The following is a 7,306-nucleotide window of genomic DNA, read 5'->3' on the forward strand; positions in this document are numbered from 1 at the left end:
GTTTAAAAAGTTTGATTATTACTTCTAATGATATAAAAAATTGTAGTAGTTATTAGCTCTTAAGAACTTCAAATAAGTAAAAAGAAAACAGAATTGTCCTAAATTGTGGAAATTAAACGCACTTGAGTTTATTTATTCATGTGTTTCTAAAGCCATCTGATTAAGTAATTGAGCTACGGTACATTTGATTGTGTTATTTTGCTCGTAATAATGACGTTTAAATTATCCCTTAGAATTATACAAGTGATTGTGTATGTTTTTTATGAAAAAAATATTTAACTTTTTTTTACCACTTTCAAATTCATTCGTGATTTAACTTTTTCTTCTTTTTTTTACAAACTGTTCTCCCCAGTTCGAAATCGGTCGAAATACATATAAATTGTTCTCGATTTCCCTTGTGCTTGGTCGATCAATTGGATGAGGTGTTAGTAATTGTCTTTATGCTTTGGTAATCGATCTTCTGGGGACAAGAGGGTTCTACCTGCGATTACAGTCTGACGCTCAAGTCAGTAAGAACACAAAATATGATGTATATAGTGAAATATATTGCTAAGATGCATTGAGGTATTCCTCATGGATAATTGTTTATTAATAAGCTTCCGTTTACTTTGATTTTTTACTTTGATTCCTCTAGACATTAATGTATCATATTATAGTAATTTTTCATAAAATCTGAATATAAATAATATAATCAGAATATTTATATAATATAATAAAAAACATTAAATAAATAAAATATAACATTCATGGAATATAATTAAAAAATATTTATAATGTAATAAAAATATTATATCAATAGCGCATTCTGAACGGATTCTAATAAACCTCTGAGTTGGTATGTAAATCCGGTTTGTCCGGCCTAATTCCTAACCAATTATGGTACACAAACATTATTACATGTTATTGTTGTTGAGATGCATACGAATTACAAATTATTTTAATCCCAATTTTTAACCGACGTTTAAGGTCAGTTGTTGTTATCTCTAAAACAAAAAGTGAGAAACTAGTGAAGTTGATTGCTAAATTTAATTCTGGTAGTTAAATTTAAGTTTTATAACACTTATTTAAGACTAAAAGTCAATAATACTTAACAATTCATACCATGCCATTCACGGTCTATATTATTATTATATAACAAGAGTTTCTTACTATCCTTAATCAAATCTTATTTTTTAATTTAAATTTTTAGTCAATAATTAAATAAGTTAAGCATATAATTTATCTTAATGAACTTGAAATTCATGGTATATGTGGGAACGAAAATAGATTTTAAAAGACAAATTATGGTTCCTTTAATTTTGAATTAGATTTTAGAAGAATTAATTTTTGTGCATTCCCAGTGAGTAGAAATTAAAGTGCAGCGATTGGTGCGTTTAAAAATGAGTACAGAAACGGTAGTGGGGAGTTCACGGAGGGTGTGTAGAGTTAATTTGTAGACGACCGTCAAATCATATATAAATATACTTTACCATTCTCCTACGTCAACCTAATAATAACGGGTCCCACTTCACTTCATTTCCAACTTTATTTTTTCAACACTGTTCATATATTCAATTCTCTGACTCCATCTACGTCACTTAACTCCCACCCATATATCTTTTACAATTACTAACGTTTTTAATGACAATAAGACCCACCCTCCACTCTCTTTGTTTCTTAAATATTTTTCTCTCTTTTCAAATGAAAATTAATCGCCAAAATAAAAGTTAAAGTTATCTTAGTTCACAGATATGATTTCCGATTTCAAGGTTTTTGAAAACGTTGTTGAGTTGAAAGTAGTGAAAAATGAGTAGTAGTAAGTAATATTACTAAAGTGGCATGGTAGAGAAAGAAAGAGGGGGGGACCCGTTTTGTGATTAGGCAGTGAGGAGCAGAGGGTGAATCATGGTTCATGATAGCACCAAGCCAAAAACCATACCCAACCCATCACTCTCACCCCTTCTAGCCCATTGGTTGGTTCAAATTTGCGTCACTCTTTTCATGCTTCAAGCTTTTCTTTACTCTTTTTGTGGATTTCGAGCACGGAACGTCCAATGAAATACTCAATAAGTGGAGGCCACGACGACTCTGCATTATTCATTCTTCATTCTTCAAACATTATTAAAAAAAAAACTCCAAATTCTCTAAAACAATACTATATAATCACATAAAATGCTTTAAATTTTAAATTCTGTTGTTAGAAAAAATCTAAATCTTTTAATTTTTTTTATTTAAAGGAAGCTTCCAACAACATCTTAAATATAATATAGTTGTATGTCATGGATCCAAGTACAATGTAATGATGTAATGTATAAACAGATTGTACGTCGATTTTCTCTTTTACGGTCATTCAATATCATATTAGTGCACATTAGGGGATTCTGGGTCGTCACTTGTAAATGGTAATGATATGTATCATTGAACAAGGCTGACAAGAGGGGCAGGTGCAGAGAATGTAAGAGAGGGGATTTTTGTATATATTAGAGGAGACACGAGAAACAAAGACAGGTTAACATTTTGGTTAATAATACATTTATTCTTGACTACATTGGATGTTCTAAGATCGAAACTCGGCAAATCTTTTGTCTGAAACATTTTGGCGCCACCGTGGGGCACAGGTAAAATCATCATGCGCCTCAAACTGAAAAGCATCACTCTTATCCTTTATCGAATATTGATTTGTTGGTTGATGGAGTGTCAGGATGTGAGTTGTTAAGTTTTATGGACGGATATTCAGGATATAACCAAATAATAATGCATCCAAAAGATGAAGAAAAAACGACGTTTAGAGGAAGTTTGACGAATTTTTACTATATTGTGATGCCTTTTGGATTAAAAAATGTTGGAGTTACATACCAACATTTAATGGATTGGATCGTGAAAAAGATGATAGGTAGGAATGTGGAGGCATATGTGGATGATATGGCTTTGAGTCATCTCAGTCAGTTTATTCTCCAGTTGGGCATTTTTGAAGTAGGCATCTTTGAGCTCCTTACGGATTTTCTGCATTTCTTTAGCATCTTCTTTAATTTTCTTTTGTATCATACGATTGAATGCCAATAGGATTTCGGGCCATGATGATTTTTCAGTTTCAACATTTGGGATAAAGTCCCTCTTTTTGCTTGATCGGGTGGCGGACGAGTTGTGGTGTTAGGATGGGTTTTCCTCCAAGTCAATTGTGCTGGTTTGAAGGCATTATCTGTTTAGTGGCTTCAGTGGCATGGTAGCTTTTTTTTTCTGAGTCTGCATTCACTGGGGGTTTTGTTTGAGTGCTTCTGGTTCGTTGGGTCATCTCAGCTTTGGTTAGCAACATGGTGTTTTCTGATAGTGGAAGATAGATAAGTACAAAGGTAACATAAGCAAAGCAATAAGTGTAGTAGAAGAAATGTACCACTATAGACTTTAAGTTCAATAGGTCAGTATTTGAGCTTTAAAAGAATTGGAGTTTCAAATAGAATCCCCAAGTCGTTGAGTTTTTTGCAGTTATTTAACTCACTACTTTCTAGTTCGTCAGTAGATTGTGAGGGTTAGAATTGAGGATGGGACAACCAGTACAGGAGGAATCCTTCTAATAAATCAGGGTTTTGGTCGGATTTTTTAATTTTTATAAATTTTCCTTTAAAAGTCTTGTTGGAAGATTGGAAAAGAGTCAATATGCCTCAGCCTTTGATCCCACTCGCAGAAGCCCAAGAAGTTCGTTTCGACATTTTAAATTAAAAAAAAATAGAAAAACATATTGGAGGTCGAAACAAAATCGAACTAGTCGCATAAAATATAGAAAGCTCGCACAAAAGCCCAACTATTAGGGTGAAATTAGGCGGAGGCAACATTCATAGTATTCAAGATCTATTTTTCAAAAGGGGATAAGGGAAGTCGGACACCAAGCCTGGTAAATAAAGTTTCGTAAAAAAAGCAAAATGGAGGTTTGTCTATACAATTTTTACATATTGGTTCCTCGGGTTTGCAAGGTACAACAACAACATCCTTATCAAAACCAGTGGGACTAAGTGCTTGAGCGTGACGAAGTGTTCGGATTTTTTGTGTGGAAGAGGAAATGGAAACTTCTTGAAGGATGTCAAGTTTCGCCCATGGATACATGGAACAGTAATCCATGGGAACACAAAACAAGTAATAACACAAGGTAGAGGCAAGGAAAAACGACAAAAGAAAAGCACGAAAGTGTACCTGGGAGCGTGTTTATCGTGTTCACAAAGGTACAATGAGCAGTTCAAGAGAGGTAGTGTAGGAGTGTGGTGGTAAAAGAAGTTGAATAGGGTAGAGGGGGTGAATGGATAGTAAAGGTGGAAAGCGAGAACGTTGGGGAAAAAAAGAGGAACTGCCAAAGTTGGAGCATAGCCAATGGAGTGGTGACACGTGGGTGGCAGGTGATTTTGAATGACAAGCGACGTGACATATAGCAAAATCATTTTAATGGGTGTGCATATCCATAAAGTGAGAAAAGTCGTTGGATGAGGACTATAAATTGGCGAATGGTGATAAAAAGGAAGCGGGAGAAGAAGAATTTTGGGCGAGCAAACAATGAATCATATGAAGGGATAAATTAGGAGTGTTTATGTTAATGAGATATATCAAATCGATTAGTGGCAGAGTTTGATGTAAAGACAATTAGCATCGTTGGCTCATGCCCGAGGTTAGGGGGTTGCAGCATCATGGGTTGAGCCCAATGTAATGTATAAACAGATCACATGCCAATCTCCTCTTTTAAGGCCATTCAATACCTATTAGCGCAGATTGGGAGATTTTGGGTCGTCGGTTGTAAATGGATAATGACATTTATTATTGAACAAGGCTGACAACAGGGGGCGTGCTGAGAATATATGAGAGGATTTTTGTATATATCAGAGGAGACATGAGAAACAAAGACATGTTCACATTTTGGTTAGAAATGTACTTATTCTTTACTACACTAGATATTCTAAGACCGAAACTTGTCAAGTCTTTTATCTGAAATAATAATATACCGATAACTTTTAATAATAATTAAAAATTACTTTTAAAAATAATTAAAAGTGACTTTTAAAAACATGATTCATTATTAATAATGTGTTCATAAATTTAACCGATCAACAACTATTATTATCATTATAAATTAATGATTTAACAATAATTTTACAAAAAAAATCATTATCATAAATTAATTTAATAATCACAACACATTGAAAATTGTCATTAATATATAAATTAAAAAAATTAAAAATTAAAATGATTCTTGATAAATTGTCGTTAAAAGTATTCAAAACGATGATGATTATGTATAGTTGTTAAAATCCTCAAAACAACAATTTTGTGTTCATGTCATTAAAAGTAGTTTTTTAAAAATATTATTTTTCAAAAAAAATAATCAAACCTAAAAACAATATATTCCATCTCAAACACACACACACACATATATATATATATATATATATATTTTTTTTTTATTTTTTTTTTTTTTATTTTTTTATTTTTATTTTTTTATTTTGACATAATGAATTACAAATCTAAGCTGTTATAACAAAAATCAATTCACAAATATAAATGTATATAAAATATAATTAGTAAATTTAAATAAAGTTTCAAAACATAACAAAAATCCAAATATACAAAAAAAAACAAATTATACTAGTATTTCGTATACTCTATACATGTCAACAAAATATTTAGCTCACAAAATATTTAGCTCACGTTGTCTTTATATATTTTATTATTTCTAAGTTTAATAGTTATAAATATTACAATATTTAGAATTAAATTTATAACTAATAATATGATTAATTAATATATTAGTGAAAGTAATAATATATTACCTGATTTCAACATCTATAAGACCAGCTTATGGAATAGTACCAGCACCCACACTCATAACTATTGAAACTTATAATTATCTTATTTTTAATGACTTTTAATAATAATTTTCCAATAACCATCATTTCTTCTCAACATTTAATTTTTAATGATGATTGATCTTTGTAATCATTGTTAAAAAAAATGATTTTATAACTAAAATGCGATGACAATTTTCTTTTACGACAATGTCGTCTCAAATATCGTTATTAACTACATCATTTGCATATTTTGTCCCGGTGAAAACAACACCGAGTAGAATCGAAAACAGTGTTACAAGGAATTTTGATTTCACTTTTTGGTGCTTCCATATAAAATGAAAAATCCTCTATATATTGACAATAATCACAAGCTAGTAGGATTGAACCAATGGTGTGACGTGCGATAGTCACCACTTACAATAGCTTGCAGATTTAAACCAGGTTAAAAAAATTTGTTAATAATGAATTATGAAGGAATAAAAGACGAAATGATGGCTTCCAAAATTTTATACATATGAAATTCAAAAGGTAAGTTGCTGTCTCATTGGTGGGTTGCTTGATTGATTCTTCCATATAATGCTACCCTACTCATGGCTACCTAGGTTAGGCAATCTACCCTAATATATATACATATATATATATATATTATATATAAATCGTTTGTCTAGTTTTGCCTACCTTCGTGCATGACATCTCCACGTGAGTAGTTGTATGACGAGATTGTAAAATTTAGAATTTTATTTAAGACTTTGAATATTTTACAATAAGTTGTAAAATATTGAAATTCAAACGAAAATTTAAACTGTAACTTTTTTATAAAATCTAATTATTAAAAAATATATAAAAATGTAATGTAACTTGGTTATTATAATTATATGGATGTCGAGTTCAGAGTAATGTTTGTCCATTTGATACTCAGTTTGCTGTCGTGCTGGTAGTCTTCAAATTTTTTGAAACCCTTCCTCTTTTACGTGTGTGCTCCGTCGATCGGTGGGAGTACCTGCGATTACACTCTGACGTTTAAGTCAGTGTTCGTGTTTGGTTTTCTCCTTTTAGATATGGAGAAACTTACTTTTTCCTCCTTCAGAAGTCTTACTTATAGGTTGACCTGGGTCTCTACTCATGTGGGCTCGATAATCAGTTCACCAAGACGTGTGTAGTTATCCTCAGATCGTGTGTAGTAGCTTCCTGATATCATGACGTGTGTTTTTGACCCATTCAATATTAGTTATAACTGCTTCCTTGCCACGTATTTATTATGTTGTATTATATTAATTCTTGTCATCGATGGTCCGACTGGGACAGTTATAAAAACACTTTAGAAATGTTTTGATTTTGTGCATTTGCTAATAAATAAATGTAGTGTGTGTTTATGATTAGAATTAAAAAAGGCACGTTTCTTATATTTTCCATTTCTAATAAGAAAAAAATGTAACAATTATAAAGCGTAGTTTTCAATTTTTCGGCTATGAAATTCTTCGAGACAAATCGTACTTATTTAG

Source organism: Phaseolus vulgaris, chromosome 7 (genome assembly GCF_051622355.1).
Source record: "Phaseolus vulgaris cultivar YP4 chromosome 7, ASM5162235v1, whole genome shotgun sequence".
NCBI lineage: Eukaryota > Viridiplantae > Streptophyta > Magnoliopsida > Fabales > Fabaceae > Phaseolus > Phaseolus vulgaris.